Here is a 24238-nt window from a genome sequence, read left to right as displayed (position 1 = left end):
TCTAAAGAAATAAGAAAGAGCTATGGAGCTATGGAGAGCAGCGTTAGCTTGGACAGAGTGACAGAACAGAGCTATGGACAATAGCATGGCCATACCTGTAAACAGTTTCCATTGTGAAGAATAGACATGGCTCTTTCCCTCAAAGAGACTAACATGTTTATGTGAGCCTGACCTTCATTAAGAACAGCATTTAACAATAGTGTAAGGAAACTTGCAGTTCACTCAGAATACCACAAGGCCAAGTTCTCAGAACAAAGGAGAATTATTTGTCTCAAAGGGACAGAGGGCAGGGAAAAGGGACAAAAACAGGAGACAGAGGAAGAGGGAGAAGGGGAAAGGAGCAAGGGAGATGGGAAAGGGTATTTGTCCTAGGGGACCAAGGACTCCTTCTCAATAGGGAGGAGAGAGATGTGGCCCAAAGGCAAATGGTGGTTTACAAAGGTAAAAGGGGAAACCCTGTGTTAGAATGAGGTGTTTAATTTTAATTGAACATGTTAATTAGGTGTGCCAAAGGGGACTTGCCTGCTGGACTTTGGTAGTAAGCCTCAGAAGGTTTAATTAGGCCAAATAAGGGACGAGACCTTGGTGGCTAGCTTTTAGGAATGTAGTCTAATGGTTTTTTAGCAAGGCAGAGCTACTGAGAGATCAGGACAAGGCTTGCCAGAACCATGTTTGCCATGCTTGGGCTGACTAGAGTCCTCTCAAATAGGCTGTTCACAATTTCCCTGTCCCTTCTTCCTTCCCCGTTCCAAGCTTGTAGACTTCACTGTTGAGCTCCCTCCAGAAGACAGTCAAGTCACACTGAGTGTCATAGTTGTTAGTATTCTGTCTAAACTCCACCTCCACAGTTACCTGGCAACAGCCAGGTATGCTCCTCCCCACAGTTTCCTGGAAACTGCCAGGTAGGCCTGGCCCACTATAAAAGGGGCTGCTTGCCCCCTCCTCACTCTCTTAATCTCTTAATCTTTTACTCTTTTACCCTCTCTCTTACCCTCTTGCCTCTCTGTCCCCTCCTCCCCTTCCCCTCTCTCCACGTGGTCATGGCCGGCTTCTACTTCTCTTCTCTCTTACCCTTCCACCTTCTTCTCCCCACCTTTGCCCTATCTCCTGAATAAACCTTCTCCCCCTTGGAACCGTGTGGTCTGGAGTGGTCTGTTCTGAACTTCGGTTGGGCTTCTAACAACTAACAATAGCCACATCTCCAATCCAGCCTGCTATCCGGTCCCAGCTTTTTTATCTGTGTGTTCCTTACTCCCTGTCTCCCTAGTCAGGTCAAATCCAAAGCCGTTCAGGTCACAGTGTAAGACTCTGGAGAGCCTTAGCTTACCGAAGACCCCCTGAGTGAACCACAGGGAGAGGAGAATCAATGCAAAAAGCAAGAGGTATTTTAATGATCCAATGAATAGTGGTCGTCCTACACCAAAGGTGGAGTGGCAACCCCGGGCAGCCCATTTGGTCAGTTTTTTTATACAGCTTAAGAAGTAGACTAGAGAAACAGCAACTAGGCACAATATTATTGGCAGAACAGTGTGACTTTTAAACTGATTGGTCTTTAGGGAATGAGGTGGCAGGGGCTTCCCTTGCCTGTGAGTGGCCAGTGGTGGTTGTCCTGTGGAATATTCTTGACCAGCGGTCATCTGCGGAATGTTGATTAGCCTGTCTCTTCAGGAGCTGTTCCTGAGCTGACTGGGAATGTTAATTAGCCTCTCCTTTTCCTGAGCTGACACCTTCAACAGCACCTTAGGAGTTAGACAACTGTTGTTACTTGTTGAGGCCCACACTGCCCAGCTTGAGGGCCACTGTGTCCCAGCCTGAGCTGCTGCTCCAGTGCGTGGGTCAGGGTCTAACAAGAGAGAGAGTGGGGATGAAGAAGAGACTGGAAGAATGGAGACAAGACAGGGTGTGTGGTCAAGTGTCTAGTCTCATTTACTAAAAGGAAAATCCTGGGTATTTATACACTTTGCCACATACCTTGTGGGTGTGGATACCACTTGTGCCTTGCAGCTGGGGACACTAAACAAAGCAAGATGTTTATCAGAGTGTGCTCAGCTGTTGTAGGCTTTTGAAAACAATTCTCTCGCCAGGGTACATGGCTCAAGATGGCTGCAAAGATGATAGCCACCTTCTGCCAGGAGTCGGCTCCCAACAGTTACTTTAAGTGTGTAGCTTTTGTGCTACCTGCCTTTGCTCCAGGAAGTGGTCATCTCCTTTTCCTCCAGGGACCTGGAAGTCCTGCCTTGTATCTTCCCAGCAATTGGCCCATGGCTTTCTTTACTGATAGATCAAGAAGTAATTGGGGTACAGGACTTCAGCAGCAAAAACTACCGCTACACAGATTCCTTGTCATACAGGGTAGGCTGAAACAAGGCTTTGAGTCGGAAGGATGTGAGCTATTTTACATGACTTTAGACTTAGTGGGAGAGGCTTCTAACAGTTGAGTCACCAAGAGGACTGTACAGTATGTTAACTCTCTGCCATATTATCTCTGGAGATACCCTCGGGTTTGGTAGTTGGGAAAAGGAGGTGGTTTTAGGGTGCCTTGGGGGAGACCTGTGAGCACATTGGCAGGTAATGATGTGCAGAGTCTCCCACAAGGTGTATATGTTGTGGTGGGAAGTTTGTTTTGAGTAAAGTGGAAATTTAGTGTCTTACATGAAAACAGTCATGTCACTTGGAGCTGAGAGCTTGCTCTTGCCCACAAAGGAATAAGACAATTACAGAGAAAGTACTGGGAGTCTTTGAGTATGGCTACCTATTTTTTCTTTCAGTTGTAGAGGTTCACTGGGGGATACAGATGGATAGAAAAGGGAGTGGTGGTTAGAAGGAGAGCATTAACAGGAGATGACACAGGTTCTGGGTGTGAGAGACCCCCGTAAGGGGAGACCCTCACTCAAGTCTCAGGATATCACAGCCACCCAATAACTCACAAGACACCGATCTTGATGCAACCAGCAAGAGGCTTTATTTCGGGATTTGGGATCACCCAGCTGAGGTCCAGACTCACAAGAGGAGAGATCGACCCAGAGGCCAAGGGAGAAAGGGTATTTAAAGGGAAAAACCACAAACTAGAGGGGTGAGGGGGAAACCAAGGAAGAATACCATAAAATAGTGGAAAGTCCCAGCCCATTATTTAGTTGGTCATGTGGGAAACATCCTGTACATATTTTTCTCAAGAGTTTAATCTTGTTCAACCATCTACTTTGTGGTCAGCCAGTTCCTGGAACACCCAGCTGACCTGTATTTTTAGTTCTGCTTTCTTTGTGGTCAGCCAGTTCCTGGAACCTAGAGCTAGTGAACCAGCTGGCCCACATTCTTGGCTCAGCTCTAGGGGTCATAAAAACTTTTTATACTCTTTATAAATTTTTATATCTTTCAGGTGCATGGGATCGGGAGAACTGGGAAACTGATGTTTGCTTTGGTAAAGTGGCACACTGCTTTATGCGGGTAGAAGCACACTGAGAGAACAGAAGTAACATAGGTTTTCATCCTAACACAAAGAGCACTGTGTCTTTTCCCCATTGGATGGGATCTATCCTCACAGGCTTTGTTGGTTAGCAAACTTTTTTTTTTTAAAGTGTAAGCTGGATACGGTGGTTAAGGGCACAGGTAAGGGTTATGACTTCTATCTTTTGTAAGGTGGTATGTGAGAGAAATAACCACAAGGTTTTAGGGGGGGTTGTTTTGGTTTATTGAAGGAGTGATCACAGGAATGTAACCCTTGTTAAGTCTATTATGTAACCTGCCCTCTCTTGTGAAACTTTCTGTTTAGGCAAAGGCCCTTCACATTCCCCAGATTTGATGGCCAGGAACAACTTACCCTTTTTCCCATTTCCTTTGCTGGCTTTATTTATTTATTTATTTATTTATTTATTTATTTATTTATTTTTAAGTTAATGAGCCATCAAAGACTGTGAGGTCAGATCACAGCCAAGGGGGAAAAGACACAATACTCTTCATTAGGAAAGAAACTTATACAACTTTCTGCTCTCTCAATGTGCTTGTCACTTGCAAAAAACAATGTGTCCTTGTGATTCTCCCTGCCCTTGTGGATCACTGGCCAATACAGTTTATGTGGGTGAAGGAGCAGAGACAACAATGAGTGGGAATTCAAAAGTACTTATGGTAAATGACCACACCTGGACCAGCTATTAGGCAGCAGATCAACTTTACTTTGGATGATTCAAGGCTCATAAAGTTTTGAGGGACAGTGGGTAGAAACATCTAGGATGAGCAAAAGTGATTGGCTGAAGGCTTAGGATACCAATATGTGTCATTAGCATGCAGAAGCATTTTAGGAATCTCAAGTGCTAACTGAGTGGGTTCTTATCAGGAGAAAAGAAGTTGATCCTGTAATCTAACTGAGGCTACATGGCATTCTACAGGTAGTGGGGCATGTGAGGGCTTTGAATCCCCAGACAAGATCAGAGAAGGAGAAGCCCTGCTAATGAATGGACTCTTCCATTATGCACAGAGCCCAGAGGCTATCTGATCAATGGTGAACTTTAGCCTTAGTTAGCAGAGTTTTACCATAGCATCCTTTTGTAAATTCTGCCTTACTTATTATTCCTTGGTCCATGTGTTCTTTGCATGGTATTGGTGGGAATGCTTAGACCCTAGTGTTTGTGTGGTAGGAGATACTGTGCTTCTAAGATGGTATTATTTCTGATAATAACATAGCCTGCAGCTGTAGACTGTACTTTTAAAAAGCTGCCATCAGCTCAAATACCAGTTGGGGGCTCCAGTAAGAGGATTATGCAATGGGTGGCTGAAAGAGGGAAGCAGCAAGTCAAGAAGATTTATACAGAAGTGGGGTCTTCATAATCTCCAGGGAAAAGGGTACTTGGATTGAGAGATTGTCAACCTGGGATGGTGACTGTCTTAGGGTTTCTATTGCAGGCATGAAACACCATAACCAAAAAGCAAGTTGGGAAAAGGGGTTTATGTTGCGTGTAGTTTTAATAAGTGCCAATTTTGCGTCGGATTGACTGCACTCTGGCCCATTCTGGCTTCCTCTTTGCTCTATCCAGCTTAGCTCTGGGATATGCCACCAACAGCCCCAATCGGGCTCTGCACTGGGAGGGGTCACGTATTTAGTGGGAGACAATGCTTTTGTAAGAGGACTCTCAGAAGCCTGGTAAAGTGATTTGGCTAAGGCCCTTACATCCCGGGGGGGGGGGACAGATAAAAATAACCAATGAGCTCTCCTTTTCTCAGACTGCTGGGAAGGTGGCAGACATTCAGCAGACAGAGCATGCTTACCAAAAGCAGCCTACAGTCTTTCAAAAACAAGAAACATGTTTCTCTGGGGAAAACTGGCAAAGAAAAACTCCCTCGGTACTGGTACTACAAAAATATTGATCTAGGCTTCAAGCTGCCCAAAGAGGCCTTTGAGGGCACCTATATAGACAAGAAATGCCCATTTACTATTAATGTCTCCATCTGAGGTCAGATTCTGTCCCGTGTTGTGGTGAAGATGAAGATGTCGTGATGCAGATGCCGAGGACCATTGTCATCCTCCAGGACTATCTCAATCTCATCCGAAAGTACAATTGCTTTGAGAAGTGTTACAAGAACATGTTTGTGCACCTGTCCCCCAGTTTCAGGGTTGTACAGATTGGCAACATTGTCACTGTTGGAGAATGTGGGCCCTGGAGCAAGACTGTTCAATTCAATGTGCTCAAGGTCACCAAGGCTGCTGGCACCAAGAAGCTGTTTCAAAAGTTCTATGGGGATTCTGGCCAATGCCCTAGAACAAATAAAGTTATTTTCCAACTTAAAAAAACAAAACAATGAGACCCAGGAAAAAGAGAAGACTGCATTTGGTTTAAGGAGAAGGTATGTTCTAGAGCCTTGTGGTTTTGCTATTCCACAAGAAAAAGGAGATGCAGTGAGTCATGTTAAGTTATATGGGAGGACAGTGTCTGCACTTTACAGTGGGATACTTTGTCTCATTTAATCAGAAAATTAGTAAGTAAGCAAGCATGCTATAGAGACTGTTCATAAGAGGAACTTTAAAGAAGGAGGTCATCCACATAATGGAGGAGAGTGCTGGAAGTCAGGTTAAGGCTTGCCTGGGCCTAGATGGAGATATTAGGGTTGTTGTAGAATCCTAGGAGAAGGAAGTACTGTCCACTCTGACTGGGTGGATAATTGGATGCACATGGTCTGCCCAAGTAATGCAAAAAGTCTTGGTAATATGGGTCAAAGAAAATAATAGTAAAAGAAAGCACCCCTAAGATCTAGCTAGTATTGAGAAGTGAGAGGTAGAAGAAGGAACATGGGATTAAGAGAGTGTTTGGGTTTGGGTGGGGCATGTAGGAATTGCAGCACATGTCTTATAGTCTAACCCTAATGACGATCAGTGTATGAGATTGCTACAGCACAGGCTGGATTATATCCCCATCTAAAACATGAAGAGTGTGAGCATGCACCTGAGCTGCCATCCACATGGGCTCCCTGACTTGATAGGAAGAGTTGGGGGATGGTGACAAATGCCCTGATAGATTGGGTCCAGTGACTGTGTAAGATATCAGAATTCTTTGTGACCATTGTTGGAGTCAAAGGAGCCCAAATAGGTGAAATAAAAGGCAACACTGGCCCATGAAGCCTTTAGGGTTGGCGACACGGTAGGGGAAGAATGGGGTAGCTGGGTGAGAGGGCAGCAGAATGAAGGGGAGTACATAGCAGTGGGGCTGCGGAGGCTGCAGGTAAAGGTTTTGTCAGAGGGAGGAAAGGGCTGGTGCTGTGCATCCGGAGAACTGTACCCTCATATTAGGTCTGGGTAAGGAGGCAGCATGGGGAAGAAGTTCTTTGATGAAAGAAGACAAGAGCTGGCTCGCATTTGTGGAGTCAAGACCCACAGAGGATGACAAATCAGAAGGGTAGATTTAGGAGGGGAAATCCAACTTGGGAGACTGGCTGGGTGGATGTTCAGAGAGGAGAAGCTAATGGCACACCAGGAAGAACAGAGAAGGCTGTGAATGACTTTAGACAAAGGCTTGACGGTAGCAAGACTTAGCCCTTTCTCCGTTACCTCGGGGAATGTTTCAAGGCCCGTCTGAATCTAGAAATCAAATGTACTCAAGTAGAACAAGGTAGAAAAGACAAATTATTAGATACTGACTTACGAATTATTTAGAGATGCACATAAGGCTTGTACTGCCTGTTTCCATGCCTGACGTCACCTGATACCTAGAACAGAATGGCCTGCAGACATAGCTGAAACAATGGGTCATTGCTCTTAACAACTATAAAAGCTTATATCTGTCAGCTGTAACACATGCCACATAAAACCAAAAGCCCGCAAGCTGTGTGCCCGCTTGCTCCACCTTGTGGTTTTAGAGTATAAAATCAGAGTGAAGACTTCCCAGGAGCTGTCTTGGTTTTGGCCCTGGTGGTTTCTCCTCGCTTCCATTCCCATTGGTGTTGGAGGGTTATTCCAAAGATCTTCCTGCATCAGAACTACTTACAGGCCTTTTGAGGCTATGTCTGAGAGAATAGTGTAGCCAGACCATGTTACAGAACATGAGACATTTTAGCTTAGAAGAGTTTTTTAGACCCCAAGGCAATAGATTTTTAGTGTTTGTTTTGTTTTAGGAGAAACGCCAAAGGAAAGCATTTGGTTTACAGCAGTGGTTTTCAAGCTTCCTAATGCTGTGACCCTTTAATACGGTTCCTCACATGTGGTGACAAGCCATGTAGGAAAGGTTACAGCAAGCAAGTGACTTTTCTGGAGATTGCTCACCATTTTGCATGGCTGTGATGGGTGTGCTCTGTGAGGCATGGAGCCCAGAGACATTATCCCAGGATTGCTCCTTGCTGCAGATATGCCTTTTCTGACAGTATGACATAGTCTAATGATTCCTCAGCATCAGCCCACTCTATTGGGCAAATTTCCTGCAGATCAGAATGAAGATGAACTTTCATTTAATAATGCTGTTTAGATGAATTAATGACTTTATAGAATTCTTGATTTGATTCAAATAATTTTAGGAAGAAAGTTTAAGAAGGTGGTTTCAGTTGTTTTGCTAGAAAGATATAATCAAGAATAGGATGTGCCCCCTCCTCATAGAATAGTAAGCAAAGGCTGCATAATGAGGATACAGTGAGCTCTCACAATTACACTAAGAAGAGAAATAGGCTTGGGACAGATTTGCCATTGAGGAAAACATTCATTATAAGTCAGATCCAAGGATGAGGCCACAGGTGTGCACTATGATAGAGCAAGGCTGTGGGAAACTGTTGCTTTGAATCTATAATGAGCTTATGGAATGAAACACTGCTTTGAACTTACTATCAACATCATTCTGTAACTCCCTTTTGTGTAACATTTTATCTGTGAGGTAATTTATAAAGAACATTTGTCTAAGAAGCTATAGGAAGGCTGAGAGAAAAAATAAAGTGTAACTGTTGGGGCTCTTCTCCATTCACATGTGTATATGTGCATATGTGTCTGTCTCTATATGTACATACATACATACATACATACGTAAGTACATATGTAGAGATGTGTGTGCATGTATGCTTGCATGTGATTGTGTGTGTGTATGTATGCATGACTTTATTTTCCTTTCTCTCTTGCTCACTAACAGTTAATGAACACTGAGACTCTTGCCTCGCCAGTAAGAGGTCCCAAGTAATTAAGTTTCTATTCTTAATCCCCTACTGCTATCAGCAGAAGTAAAGTGCCAGAAGCCATTAGCTCCTGGCCCTCGGAACAGTTAGAGAAAGTTAATAGCCAGAGGTCATTAGCCTCCGGTCTGCCTATCTGTGGTCCACCTCAGTACCTGGCTGTCAGGGCAGGACCCTGACAACTCCCAACCATAAAATGATTTGTTGCTACTTCATAACTGTAATTTTTTTAGTTATGAATCATAATGTAAATATATGATATGTAGGATATCTGATATGTGACCCCCAAAAGGAGTCTCAACCCACAGGTCAAGAACTGCTAGTTTAGAGGATTATGTTTGTGGCTACAAGGAGGGATGAGAAAAGAAATTTTCCCCAGTAGGAAGCAGGCCAAAAGGAAAGTGCATCCCCATAGCTGAGTGACCATGACTAGTAAGGATTTACTGAACAGAGTGGGTTTGTGTGATGGTTTGTATATGCTTGGCCCAGGGAGTAGGTGTGGCCTTGTTGGAGTAGGTGTGTCACTGTGGGTGTGGGCTTTAACACCCTCATCCTAGCCGTCTGGAAGACAGTCTTCTAGCTGCATTCAGAACAAGAGATGGAACTCTCAGCTCTTCCAGCCCCATGTCTGCCTGGATGCTGCCATGCTCCTACTGAGAAGGCTAGGCTAACTCCATGACAGGCTTCAAGTTGGCAGTTTAGGAGACTAGGCCTAAGAACTAAGTAAGTCCAGGCAAGCCCAGGCAAGTCAATTACTAATAGAAATAAAACCCAGGCTCTAGCCTCTATGCCCTGGTTGTGGTTCTGGATGCTAGAGATAGAGAAAGATAAATCTCATCTATCCAGAACTCCAACGTGTTTTAAGTCAAGCCTGCGGGCTCACTTGGTTGTGTCTCTATCTTGGTAATGGGAGACCCTCGCATGCTAGACTTCTGCAGAATAAAACTCTTTGCTTTTATATACTATTTGAGTCTGGGGTATCATCTTTCGGTAAATCATGGAGCCTTACCCCACCTTCATGATAATGGACTGAACCTCTGAACCTGTAAGCCATTCCCAAGTAAATGTTGTCCTTTATAAAAGTTGCCTTGGTCATGGTGTCTGTTCACAGTAGTAAAACCCTAACTAAGGCACTTTGTTTCCACTAATGGGATCACAGATATTTCCACTGATCCTTATTAGGGGGACTGGTGGTATGGTCTGGGGAGACTCACCAGGTGCTGGAGTTTTGAAGAGTATCCTGGATTAAAGACCAGAAAGAAAGAGTTTCTGAAAGAAAGAGAAAAATATCAAAACTCACCCAAAGACAAATTAGTCAATGGTGGATTTGATAAGAACAGTAGTGTTTATTCTTGTTGTATTTAAAGGTGGCAGGGATAAGAAGAATCAGGAGGGAGTGAAGGAGGAAGGGGTGAAGAAGAATTTGAGTGTAAGGTCCGTGACTTGATGTATAGGCCACAAAATGTAAGGTCTGCAGGGAGGAAGGATGTCTGTGAGCACCTGATTTGGTGATTCTATATCTATCTGTTGCTATTTGTATGAAACATCACCTGAAAGGCATTCTGCTCTGAGCAGGACAAACGCATACATATATATGTATGACACACACATACATATGTATATAAACTCATACACACGTGTGTATGTATGTATATGTATGTATTTATGGGATATATATTACATAGGTATTATGTATGTGGGTACAAGTGTACTATGGTATACATGTGAAGATCAAAAGACAACATGAAGTCAGTTTTTTTTCAACCATGTAGGTCTTGGGCACTACATTCAAGATGTCTATCTAGCACAGCAGCAAGGTGCCTATGCTTATTGAGTTATCTCACTGGTCTCCCAGGATTCTCATGCTCAGAACTTCAGCTAACTACCTCAAGGGTACTTCCCCAAGCAATTTCTGCTAGATGCTTTGAGTACTTGATTTGATAATGTTTTGCTATCTATTTAAGTTTTTCTCAGTATTTATTCTTTTACTTTGGTTTGCTGTATACTTAATAAATTTACTCATTCGAGTCTAGAGGTATGGCTATAGTAGATCTTTCTCTGGGATGGACAAAGATGGCTCAGCCTATCCAAGACTGGTGATTTTTGAACATATCTAGGGCCAAGCAAACAAGTAGCCTACACATTCTTACCATGTTATCTCTACCCAATTGAAGAGATGATTATTCATTCACTATTCATCCAATCAGGGGAGTAGCCACCTTCATCCATTCTCTCTCCTTACTCATTTTTCTTGTCTTCTAGGTTATCCATCAAGTCAATTCCTCTTCTCTGTCTCAGTCTAGGTGATTCCTTTGTCATCTACCTTGCCTTTACTATCTATAGAGAGCCAACTTTTGTCTCTTGCAATTATGTATAACATGCAACTGTTTATTGTACTCTCTGCAAACCTTCCTTTGGGTGAGAGGAAGGGAGATAAGGTCCAGCTACATAGTCCTTGAATATTGTAAGTGGAGATAAATGGGTAATTCTTGTAGAAGCTCTGAAGACTTGAGTTCTGGGATGAATGTGGGTAGTAAAGGCCGGGAACATGAGGTTGTAGAGGGAAGGAGGACTCTATCAGGAGTTGGGCTAGAGGCTTTTCATCTTTATTCTGTCATGTATAACTTCTTTATATATTCTGCCTTTGCACTGAGGCTTTGTGGAAGGCTGAGCTTAGAAATGATGAACTAATTAATTCTATGGAGGACATTTAAATCAGCCTGGTATTCAGACTGTGGCATGGTCAGTGATGGCTGCTTTTACCTAAGTTTACAGTGAGAGTTAAGAACAAAAGGAAGAGCAGAAATATGTGGGAAAGTGGCAGTTTGCCAAGAAAAGACACTCATATAAAGTTGGGATTAAGGAAAGCATGGTTGCTGAAGAGGCACGGGTCATTAAAAACAAGGCAACTTATTTGTGTCAGTACCATGGGAAATATGACTTGAAGAAATCTCAGTAATAGGTCATATTCTTTCCATTGTAGTCTTGAGGGCATAAAGGCTTTAATTCATCTGAAAGGTGTTACTCTGAGAAGAGAGCTCTGTGGTGTTCTGGTTACACAGAACTGCTTAGAACCATCTATGCCACTTCAGAAATGGTCCAAGGTGAATAGACTACTGTCAATAGTCAAAGGATCAAGGACTGTGCATGGAAACTGTGCATGATTGAAACAGTGAGCCAAAATAAATCCTTCTTCCTTTGGGTTGTTTCTCTTAGACATTTTGTCACAGTGACGAGAAACAGGCAGTCATCATCTTGTGGAAGGACTTCAGGTACTTGAAAATATCCGGGTTGGATAGAAACTGTAGAACTCTAGATGCATAAGGTGCAGCCAAAAGATTAGTTCTGAAGGGTAATTAGAAAAAGGGGCCTTCAGGTCTCTCAAAAGGAAACTATGCAATTATTATCATAACTTGATGGTGTTATCTACAGCAAAGCCAAACCACGTGTTGTCTGTGTGAGCTACACAACTGGTGATCTTTAAGTCAACAATGAACAAGGGAAGAATATGGAGATTGTCTGTTTTCATGTGTTCATGTATGTTTGTGTGTGTTCACATGTGTATGTGTGTGTGTTGGTTTGTGTGTGTTGTGTATGTGTGCTTGTGTGTGTTGATGTATGTGTGTGCTTGTATGTATTGATGTATGTATGTGCTCATGTGTGTGTGTGTGTGCGCGCTGGTTTGTGTGTATGTATATGTGTACTTGGGTGTGTTCATCTGTGTGTGTACATGTGTGTGTTTGAGTGTGATGATGCCAGCCAGAGGTTGATTCCAGATATCATCCTCAATCACTCAAACCACCTTATATTTTGAGACAGAGTTTCTCACTGAACCTGGAGTTCACTGATTGGGCTACATCAACTACACACCAACCAGGTTGCTTCTAGGACTATAGCTATGTACCACTGTACCTGGCTGTTTACATGGATAACAGAGATCTAACTCAGACCTTCATGTTTGCAAAGATAGCACTTTACCAACCAAACCATCTCCCCAGCCCCAATACCAGTCCTTTCAATGAGTTTTTATTATCTATGTTCCTCAACATTATTGAGACTTAGGTAAAGTCTTGTAATGTATCATTAAGCTCAGCAGACATGTAGCCTCCACCAATCCTAAAACAAAGAATACTGTAAGATCGCTTCTAAAACCAATACACCCAGCTTTGCTATAGGTAGCTCTGAGGTCATCATCAATGTTTTTGGTGAATATATTGTTTTTTTTTTTTTTCTAGACATGGTCTTGTCATGTAGATCTTACTGGCTGGGTTCAGGTCTCATGTTCATGGGAATTCCTCTGTTTCTACCCCGCAAGCACCTCTGCGCCACTCTGCCACTTTTGAAAAGCTTGCTCTTTATGCTGTCAGCACAATGCTATCTTCATCCTATTCCCATTGCCTTTGGCCTCTTTTGAAGTCTTTACATTTGTTAGCAGAGTGTTTGGTACAAATCCACCAGGTATACAAGCAAATTCATAGTCTATAAAACTCTACATGAACATGGTATACAAGCAAATCCATAGTCTATAAAACTCTACATGAGCATGGTATACAAGCAAATTCATAGTCTATAAAACTCTACATGAACATGAGTATTTTTTCCTAGAAGCCAGCTTTCTGATCTTTTGGATATGGTATACAAAAAGAACAAATAGCTTCTCAGGATACAGAAGAGACTTTCATCTAAGAAAAAGAACAACCTCCTATCCTGAGCAGCCACTGAGATAACCAGGAAGGAGTCTTTCATCACACTTCGTGCGGGAATGATAAGAAGAGGGGATTCCATTTATGAGGCTTGTAAAGCTGTCCACTGGGCCATGGCTCTATGAGTCTAACTACCCTCTAAACATCATTTTTTTCTATAAAGTTCCAAGACACATGGTTGGAGAAAGGCTGAGGGTTATTATCGATGTGCTTCCAAGCACTGTAATAGCGGGGGGGGGGGGGGGGAGGGAACTTTCATTTGCAATAACTTTGGGAATATAGTTTTGGAAAGCTGACAGGATAAGCCAGTTCCCAGCTCTGGACTCTGGGTCTGTGTGCTATATCAGCTCTGTGTAACTTTGGGCTAGAATTATTTTCTTTTAAGGTTAATTCTCTCTCTCTCTCTCTCTCTCTCTCTCTCTCTCTCTCTCTCTCTCTCTCTCTCTCTGTGTGTGTGTGTGTGTATGTGTGTGTGTGTGTGTGTGTGTGTGTGTTTATCTGAGAAGGTGCCCATGGATGGCAGAAGAAGGTAGCTATGAGCTGAATGACATGCATCCTTGGAAATAAACTCAAGCCTTCTGCAATGGCAGCAAGAGCTCTTAGGCACCGAGTCATCTCTCAAGCCTCTGGTTAATCTTCTTGACTAAAAACTGAGGTAGAAGGGACCTGAGAGCATGTGCAGTCCAACTTCTCCCACGAGCAGAGCCCAAGAGAAGGTGCGGTTATTTGATTAGTTATCAACAAAGCACAGCACAGTGCTGGAGAGGATGAGAGTCAGTACATACCCCCTCTGTAGGAAGCTGGGTCTCATTTCCCTTGGGAGAGCTCCTTAGAAATCAAACAGAAGACCGTTCCAGGGTTGGAGATGTAGCTCAGTAGCTTGATGAATGTTTGAAGACCCGGACTCATCTTCAGAACCACATAAAATTGGAAATGGTGGTCACTGCATCCCAGTACTGCAGAGGTGGGTCCAGGAAGATCAGAAGTTTAAGGTTATTCTCAGTTACATAGCAAGCTTGAGTCCAGCCTGGACTATATGAGACCTCGTCAAAAACAAACAAATATAACAAACCCCACAGACTTGTCAGCTTTGTAATGTTCAGTAAAGCAGTGGGTATTTATCTCTTTCCTTATCCCATTTGGTTGGAGTCAAGATATTGACTCTCTGCCTTCCAGATGACAAGACAACAAAACGTACATGGAAAATGCCAAGGGAATACATCAAAAGGATGTATGACATATGCTTGAGGTAGACCCCAGAATGCTGTAGGGGGACAATGGCAAATCAGCAGCTAATGTGGAGTGTGACTTGAAAGGCAAGACAGTTTTCTCATCCATGCCTCTGGTTATTGAATCAAGGTTCTGTCTTGGCTGCTAGGTTTCTTTCTGTCTATCTGGGGTTGACACTTGGAGACAAGAGGAGAGATATGCCCATGGGTGGCAGTAACACAGGAAGTTAACTCAAGTTTCCTTTAGATAAAGTTAAAGAGAAGTCTCTCATTGCAGGAGCCAGTCCACAGGCTTAGGGAGGTAAGCAGACTGTTCACAAGGGAGAACAAAGGAGCTTCTTTCCGAGGTTGCAATGGAGGGCCTTCCTGTTTGGGTGATATTAGTCGCTATACAGAAGTCTCTGGGATCAGTGCTTTAAAAGGCCACATCAGCCTCTGACCTTATTACTACAGGACCTTAGCTTATCAGTAGGCAGCAGCAGTTAGGTGAAACTTCACCCAGCATGAATCTAGTGGCTAAAAGTTTATTTGTGGTTATTATTTTTTTATTGTATTTGTACATATTTGAGTCTGCTACCGATAGGTTTTGGCGCTTATAGGTCTTAGTGTGTAATAAGGACAGAACCTGGGGACTGATATCCATAGGTCACCTTTAGCTGGTTAATAATGTACTCTTGGAACATAGTGTCTGACAGTCACTGAGCCCTAGACAGACAGATTTCTGACCTGTGACCCTCTTTCTGCTGTGACGTACTCAGAACTACCTGAGGTCATGTGCCTGTGAGAACAGGCCACTCTGGTGGGATGTGCTGGCTAGTTTTTAATGTCAACAGGCTAGAGTCATTCGAAACGATGGAGCCACAGCAGAGCCACAGCAATTTTATCTTCATAAAATTGGCCTGTGGGCAAACCTGTGGGGTATTTTATTTATTAGCAATTCATGCGAGAGGACCCAGACCATTGTGCATGGTACACTCCTGCACAGATAGTGCTGGGGTGCACAAGCAGGCTGAGCAAGCCATGGGTAGCAAAGCAGTAAGCAGAATTCCTCCATGGATTCTGCTCCACTTCCAGCCTCCAGGTTCCTGCTTGAGTTTTGGATTTGACTTCCCTCAGTGACAGAGTGTAACCTGAGAGTTGTAAGCTGAAATAAACACTTTTCTCCCCGAGTTGCTTTTGGTTATGGTGTTTTAGACTGATGTAGCTGGGGAAGCAACTTTAGGGTGCCATGGAATTGCCTCTTATTAGGAACTGTAGAGTGTGTCTTAGGTGGCAGGAAACAGGAGGGTCCCGTTCACTGAACCAGGAAGTATAAGGGTCTGAAAATTGCTGAAGGAAGATCCCAGACTCAGATAGTATGCAAAAACAAAGAATGTTTATTCTGCAGAAACAACCAGCATGCAGGGGGTCAACCATTCTCTAAAATGGGGATCCCAGAAAGGCACACAGGCCTTCCTATAGGGAACCAAAAGAACTCTCTAGAAGGATTAGGTAATCTGAAATTTCATTGGTGGATGCTAGCGGGTCACAGGTGGTCGGTGGTCTACATTCCTATGTCATGAACTTTCAACCATGCAATGAAATAGGGCTGCCAAGTGCAGATGGCCCATTCTGAGATAAGCTATTTCCCCACTTTTGTGGTTATCCTCAGGCTGTTCTTTGGGAGGTGGGGGGTTATATTCTCATTCTGGATTTTATGGTCTGTTCCTAGGGCTGGCATCTTATGACCTAATTTCTTGAACTTAGGGTCTATTCCTGAAGCTGGTACCTTGCAGCCTTGTTTGAAATCAAGCCTGGTCCTAAAATGGAGACAAATAGGGTTTATGCTGCCCTTTCATTAGAAAAGGTTTATATGTTGAATTAGACAAAGGTGGTCCTTGGGCAACTTAACATTCCTGGCCTTTCTCAAAAGCAATTAACATACCCAGTCTCAGTGTCAGTCTGGGTATCAATGACTAGCCCAAAACTCAGCTGACTGTCTAAAATCTGTTTTATATGGCCTGGAATGTACACCAGGGCAGTCTATATCCCCTACTGGCTCATGTATTTGAAAACTTAGACCCTGGGTTTGGGAGCTTGTGGAACCCTTAAGAGGTGGAGCCTTCTGAAGGAAGTACATCACTGGAGGGAAGCTTTTAGGGTTTACAACCTTGCCGCACTTCCTGTTTGACCTCTCTGATTCTGGTGTCCAGTTGAGATGCTATCTCCCAACTTTCTGCTACTGCCACCTGCAGTCATGTCTTCCCTGCCATTATGAACTCTAATTGTAGGACTTTCAGGTCTCAGTTTAAATTTAAGCTTAAAAGAATTCCACTGTTCCAAGACACATCCCAGCAGGGGCACATTCCTTAGTCAGAGGACACTTGCTGGATTAACATTCAGAAGAGGAAGGGAGAGGCTGATTAACATTCCTCAGACCACATGGAAGAGAACCCACCTGTGTCACTGAGACACATTCCAGGATGGGAGGGGGTCAGGAAGAAAGTAATGTGCAGCAGGTAGTGGTGGCGCAGGCCTTTAATCCCAGCACTTGGGAGGCAGAGGCAGGCAGATTTCTGAGTTCGAGGCCAGCCTGGTCTACAGAGTGAGTTCCAGGACAGCCAGGGCTACACAGAGAAACCCTGTCTCGAAAAACCAAAAAAAAAACAAAAACAAAAAAAAAAAAACCAAAAAAAAAAAACCAAAACAAAACAAACAAACAAACAAAAAAACCAAACAAAAAAAGAAAGTACTGTGCGAATCTGAGTCATCTATTCCAGACCTGAGAAGGTCAGTCTTGTGGTCCTTTGTGGTTGCCCTCGTGTACTCTGTATAAGAACTGCTCCCAGTTTTTGTTTGGGGGTTCTCTTGCCTGCATGCAAGGGAGCCCTGGTGCACCGGAATCATTAAACCTCATGTAGTTACAGCAAATCCCATCCGTGTGAGTTTCTGGGGGAGCGCGTCCCCTGGTTTTGGATTTTACAGTCCAACATCTGAAACAATAAGTCAAAATAACTCTTTATTCTACCGACTGCTTCAGTTGTGGTCTTTTATCACAGCAACCAAGTAATTGATACAAGTTTTGTTAGCAATCAGGCATCTCCACTGACTGCCCCAGGGACCTAGGGACAGCAGGATATGTCATCACCAGCTGCCAAAATGGGGCACATTCACACCGTTGCATATTCTCTCTCTGCTTGTGTGCTGCATCCTCTTATAAAAGGCTAGTTCCTCTTCTCTTTACTCTCTTTCCCTCCACCCTCACCCAGAAGCAACCTATGTATACTCTCCAAAGAGATCTGTCCCATGGTGTCTGTGGCTTAGATCATAACAAGATTATGAAAGACCCCCAAAGAGGGAGACCCTCACTCAAGCCTTGGGATATAGCAGTCACCCAATAACTCACAAGAGACCAATCTTGATACAAGCAGCAAGAGGTTTATTTTGGGACCAGCATGCTGGGGCCGAGACTTGTAACCCACGCAGGGGTAGAGAAGTTCGACCCTGAGCGGGAAAGGTGTAGGGTATTTAAAGTGAAAAACCACAAACCAGGGGAATTTTGAGGGGGGTCAGGTAGGAGGAAGCAGCCCTTTGTTTCGTTTGTATGACAGGGTTCAAGGAACAGTTAGAGGGAAAGCAGCTTGTACAAGTTTTTCTCAAGACTCTAATCTTACACAACCATCTGTTCTGTGGTCAGTCAGTTCCTAGAACATGAGGCCCTAGTGCCAGCTGACTTAGCTAGTTGGCTTCTTTTAGTCTGTGGGGGGTTCTAAAAATTTTCCATGCCTTTCAATTACAAGCAAAATGGCTTCGGTCACATGCAACACACCAGATTCCTACGGTTCCTCTTGCTTTTATACTCTCCTGTGGAGTTCTGGGTTTTCTTTAAGGTAAGCTGAACTCAAAAGTCATCTTCTTACAGTGTTCCCAGACAATCTACAGCAGCCCAGCCTCTTGGCCCACACCCAATTCTCCTTTTGTCTTTCCTGTAAGGTTAGCAGTGATCTGGGTCATCCCCTCAGTTATTAGCAAATAGAAGCAAACAGCTGCCTGAGCACTGAGTTGGAATCCTAACCACAGATCTGAGAGAGGCTGTGACTGGAGGCCTCAGATCAGTAACACCACAGTCTAAGATGACAAAAGAAGAGGGAGGTGGTCTCCACTTGCTTTTAAAATGGGGGAGAACAGTGTTGGGGTGATCCATAAACACTGTATTTTCTGGTTATGAAACTGTGTGTTCTTGTTTTTTTTTTTTTTTCTTTTTTCAGTTATTATTTGGAGCTGGCAACACCAGGCTAGCAGAATATGTAAATGTAATTCCTCACCTGCCTTTAAAAGTAAGGTAAGCAGCAAGGGGAAAGTAACCTTCCTCAGTCTACCAGCAGAGAAAGGCAGGGTTGGGGGAGGGGGTAGAGAGGTAGAGGCCAGCCATGAGGAGGGGGGAAGGGCAAGGGGACAGAGAGCAAGAAGGGAAGAGCCCAAGAGAGCAAGAGAACAAGAGCGAGAAGAAGGGGCAAGCAGCCCCTTTTATAGTGGCTCGGCCTACCTGGCTGTTGCCAGGTAACTGTGGGGTGGAGTTTAGACAGAATGCTAACATAAATGATTTAAGCTAGGGAAGGTACGTGATTAGAAATAAAACTTGTTTATTGATATGCATGCTACAGATGCCTGTGTTGTCTTGTTTAGTTTTGAGCAGTTTATCTTATCAGCTCACAAGAATATGCTGAGTATAGTGTTTTAAGATGTAATGAGAAAGTGCAGTATCACCTTGGGAAATAACTATGATGCGGCTGAAAGTCTGATTGGCATGTTATAGATTGGGTCTAATGGCAGGAGAAACCAACAACAGATGCAACAATAAGAAGAAAACTAATATGTTCATCATGGTTATCAGCATGGCTGCCATAAATGATATAAATAGAAATAAGATTTGAAGACCCCCATACTCGGGAGACCCTTCCTCAAATCTCTGGAAATCGAGACCACCCAAAGATCACAAGAAACCATACCTGGATGCAATCAGCAGAGGCTTTATTAGGGAAAATAGCCAGTGGTCAAAACTACAAGCTCTTTAGCTCCAAGAGCAAGGTTTTGGCCTTTATAATTTTTCACTCTACATCCCCACTTCTTCCGATTTGGTTATGTTTTTAATCATAAAAACTCAATTATTAATAAGTCTATTCTCACCCCACTTTTTCCAATTTGGATCTTTAGAAAAGTTTAAACTCCAGTGTCATCATAATTATCATTTTCTTGACCTAAAGCTCTATATTGGTGGCTCAACACAAAAAGCTGAACAGCATTTATCCTTTCCCTAACAAAAGTTATTAATCTATTTAAAATGCAGGGGCCTATGGTTAAAAGCAAAAGTAAAATCACAAGGGGTCCAGCAAGGGAGGATTGAACTAACTCTCGAATCAACTTTGCTGTGTCTCTTTATCTTTTGTCTCTGACCTAACCTTTCTCTGAATTTATTCTCTAGTCACTCCTGAATGGTCTACATAGTAGTAACATTTTTCTCTTAGAGCAGCACACAGACTTCCTTCTTCAAATCTACATCAGTGGCAGCTCTCAGCTGATGAAAATAATGAGATGTCTGTATCAACGTAGCCACACCTGTCTCTATACTTGTGGCCACTCCTAGTCTTAATGTAACAGCTAGAGTCAAGGAAAATAGGCTCTCTGCAGAAGTGTCTAGGGTGTATCTCAAACTCAGTTCAAGAGTACCTGTGGGAACTAGCTGGACAAGAACACAATAATCTTTGACAGCAAGCTCACCATTTATCAATCTTAGGAACTAAGTATCTGTTAGCAGGGCTTCTTGGGCTCTATTCTATTGACTAGGGGTTTCAAAACATTTCCTTTTCTTTGAAACACACTTTCAAAGTTGTCCTCTGACTTTTACACATTTTGTGGCACACAGCTGTCTACATACATAAAATCACATATATAATAAAGAGAAATTGCAAAAAGGAACAAATCTATATAACTCTAGATTCACATTTCAACTTCAACCTTGTAATCACAAGCTGTCATTTAACCTTGGGTGTATACACCCTAAGCCCCATCCTCTAAGGCAGCATTTCCCCTGTGCCTCTAGGGTGGGATGTCTCAGGAGTCAAGGCCTGCAGTTCTTTAGCCTTGTAGAATAGCAGACAACCTTGAGCTAAACAGCAGGAGGTTGTTCTGGCGTCTGGATGTTCAGGCACACGTGTTGGTGGATTTCAAGGAGGTTGGATGGTCAGCAGCACCAGGAAGTCTCTTAGTAGCCTGAAAAATCATTTCTCACACAAAAGGGACATTCTGGGTGTGGAGCAAGGACAAGGGACACTCTAGCCAGTACCAGCTCCCAAGGGTAGTTTAATTTTAGGGTTCTGTATATTCTCTCTACTTGTTCTGAGCTTTGGAGACAGTATAAACAGTGGAGCTTCTAATATCTCTGACAATTCCTGACTTACCTTAAAACTTCTATCTGATCTAATTACCTAGGACACTTGAAACCTCGGGAAGGTCCCTATTCTAGGCTGTTTTCTCCTAGGTATTTCTTATTTACTCTAAGTCTTATTATTTCTCTGACTCAAAACCTGAGGTCCCTTATACTCTTTAAGTCTCTTGGCTGCTTGGTTGCACTCATATCTTAAGAGTCCATCTGTGTATTTAGCTTGGTAAGTCTTTTGCTTTCTGGGGAGTATAGTCCTCCCTTCTTGTGTGCGCCATTGTCTCTTTTAGGCCCCAAACCGGGAAGGGCTCCTATATCAAGCCACTTGATCTGTCCAGTTATTGCCTCAGGCTGGAGTCTCCTCCCTTGGTGTCCTGGGCAACAAATATTTACAGCTTCTGGTTTCATCAGGGTTTCCTTGAAGAGCCCCAGACTCGGGAGACCCTTCCTCAAGCCTCCGGAATCGCGACCACCCAAAAATCACAAGAAACCATACCTGGATGCAATCAGCAGAGGTTTATTAGGGAAAGAGCTGGCAGCCAGCGGTCTGACCAGGTACTCGCGCTGGAGTCAAGGTCCGACCCCCTCGGCCAGTCCTTGGAGGGTTTTAAAGGGAAAAACCACAAACCAGGGGAGTGGGATGGGGTTGTTAAAGATACAAAACATGAAAACAGTGGAACAATTCAAAGGTATTCACTCTAAATGATTAGTGTCATGTGGAAATCGCCCTGCATTCTTCTCAAAAATGTGGCTTTTACCATGCCATTGTGCCCTATCCGGCCATTTCAGATTGCTATCTTGACTTTTTCCGGCTATAGGGCTATGGCCCCACCTAGGTGGTAGCATCTTTATCTGTAATCAGGAATGTCTTCCTGCCTTGGGCGAGGCTTGAGGAATGTAATCCAGCAAGTGTCCTTCACCTGGAATGTGAAGGCCTGAAATCTTATTTTCAGTTCTGTAAGGCAAAAAATCTACACATATTTCATAAAATGGCCTTTATAATTTTTCACTCTACATTCCTCACTTTTTCCGATTTGGCTATGTTTTTAATCATAAAAACTCAATTATTAATAAGTCTATTCTCACCCCACTTTTTCCGATTAGGATCTTTAGAAAAGTTTAAACTCCAGTGTCATCATAATTATCGTTTTCTTGACCCAAAGTCCTATATTGGTGGCGCAACACAAAAAGCTGAACAGCATTTATCCTTTCTCTAACAAAAGTTACTAATCTATTTAAAATGTAGGGGCCTATGGTTAAAAGCAAGAGTAAAATCACAAGGGGTCCAGCAAGGGAGGATAATAGGGTTGTCAACCAAGGGGACTTATTGAACCAACTTTCGAACCAACCTTGCTGAGTCTCTCTACCTTCTTGTCTCTGGTCTAACCTTTCTCTGAGTTTACTCATAGAGTCCTTTATCACTCCGGAATGGTCTACATAGAAGCAACATTCTTCTCTTAGACTAGCGCACAAACCCCCTTCCCTAAGAAACAGCAAGTCTAGTCCTCTTCTATTTTGTAGAACAACTTCTGAGAGGGAAGCCAATGACTCTTCCAACTTTGTTACTGACTGTTCCAGGGCTCTCAAATCTACATCAATGGCAGTTCTCAACTGATGAAAATAATGAGGAGTCTGTATCAATGCAGCAGCACCTGTCCCCACACCTGTAGCCACTCCCAGGCCCAATATAACTGCCAGAGTCAAGGAAACAGGTTCCCTGCTGAAACGTCTAGGGTGTATCTCAAACTCACGTTCAAGAGTACCTGCGGGATGATAGTAAACCCGGGGGATTAATTGGACAAGTACACAATAATCTTTGTTCTCATCAAAGATAGCAGTGGAAACACATGGTGTTAGCCCAGAGCTGCAAGCCCACCATTTATCAATTTCAGGTACTAAGAATCTGTTAACAGAGGTCTTTGGGCTCTTAAGAGTCTGGTTGCATAGATGTTTATAAGCTTCTGGTGGGTTTCCTATGCAGACCCCTTGTCCTGAAACTTCAGTAAGGGTTAATCTACTCTTACTGTTCCATATACAAGCACTGTGGCTGGTGGTGTTGTTTAAAGTCCCTGTCATTGCAATACCTTCATAATAAGGAGGTCCTGAGGAGAGGCAAAGCCAACAGGATTTAGTCATGTTAGGTTGAGATCCATTTAATACAGTAAAGGCCCCTTGAATTAAATTTAACAGTCTCTGTCCAGTGCTTGGAATGGATATGGCTGGAGTGAGAACGGAACTGAGGATGTTACCTTCCGTGGGCCTAGGAGGTGCCACTGGGGCAGCTGGTGGGGGTGGTTTCTGTTCAGATAACACACTATTGGGGCCTATAGACTGGGCTGGAGGGCTCTCTATTTTTAGACGGACAAGAAGGCGAGATCCCACCCCACCTCCAGATTTATAAAAGACTATGCCCCAGGTCACACCATTGTACCATCTAGAAAAGTCTGTCGCTTTTCCCTTCTCAGTGAATTGCATCTTTATGTAGTCTAAATCGGTTGGGGAGCATGGCTTGTCTTTATACAGTCCCATTATCGCGTGTGGGCCTGGTCCTGAGTTAGCAAAAGAAAAAGTCAGTCTATCCCCAGCGGACGATGTAGCCCACTTCCAATCTCCATCATTTGAGGTGACACAGCTCCACTTCCCACAGAAGAAGACTTGGGGTCCCCTGCAATGTGTATCCTTATCAGATTCAGGACAACTGTAAAACCCATAGCTACGCACTAAGTTTGGGGGGAAACTCCTAGTCGCAGGGTTGATCTGACGGAGACAGAAGTATAAGGCGGGCCACCATGTTCCCAGAGGGGCGACCTGTTGAGTGCTGTTTATAACGGCGCCAGTAATTGGGTCCTCAATTTGCCAGATGAGTTGTTGAGGGGTATGGGGATTGGGGTTCTTACTCAGAGTAGCGTTTACGACACAGGCGCAGCTTAAGAGGGTTATCAGTCTTCTCCAAGGCCCATTCATCTTGCTGAAAGTCTGGAGGTGCTCTTTTCACGTGGGAAGCGTGGATCCACGAGGCTATGCCGTCCACTTTCACTGCTGTAGGGGTGGTCAACAGGACCAGGTACGGGCCTTTCCACCGTGGCTCAAGGTTGCCCGTCCGATGTCTCCTCACTAGTACGGCGTCTCCAACCTCGAACTGGTGCGGCACTGGATCTTCTTTTGGAGCATAAGAGTTCTTCAAAGCTCCCCAGATCTCCTTCTTTACAGTTTCAAAGGCCTTTAGTCGGGCTAGAACAGGCAGGGGAGGAATATAG

At 43.7% G+C, this 24238-nt stretch overlaps 1 long non-coding RNA gene and 1 pseudogene across 1 annotated transcript in view; both read left to right on the top strand.

The window, feature by feature from the left end:
- The first annotated feature begins 1398 nt into the window (after window positions 1-1398).
- LOC117720084 (small ribosomal subunit protein uS17-like) lies at window positions 1399-5801 on the top strand (annotated as a pseudogene).
- Window positions 5798-24238, top strand: part of LOC143434272 (uncharacterized) — a 43199-nt gene continuing 24758 nt past the window's right edge. Inside the window, exons 1-2 of the long non-coding RNA XR_013103624.1 lie at window positions 5798-5835; window positions 18811-18884. This is a non-coding gene — a long non-coding RNA (uncharacterized LOC143434272). The remainder of the gene's footprint in view (window positions 5836-18810; window positions 18885-24238) is intronic.

This window comes from Arvicanthis niloticus, chromosome 14 (genome assembly GCF_011762505.2).
Source record: "Arvicanthis niloticus isolate mArvNil1 chromosome 14, mArvNil1.pat.X, whole genome shotgun sequence".
NCBI lineage: Eukaryota > Metazoa > Chordata > Mammalia > Rodentia > Muridae > Arvicanthis > Arvicanthis niloticus.
The sequence above is the reverse complement of the archived record's forward strand: the minus strand, read 5'-3'. Positions and strand labels throughout refer to the sequence as shown.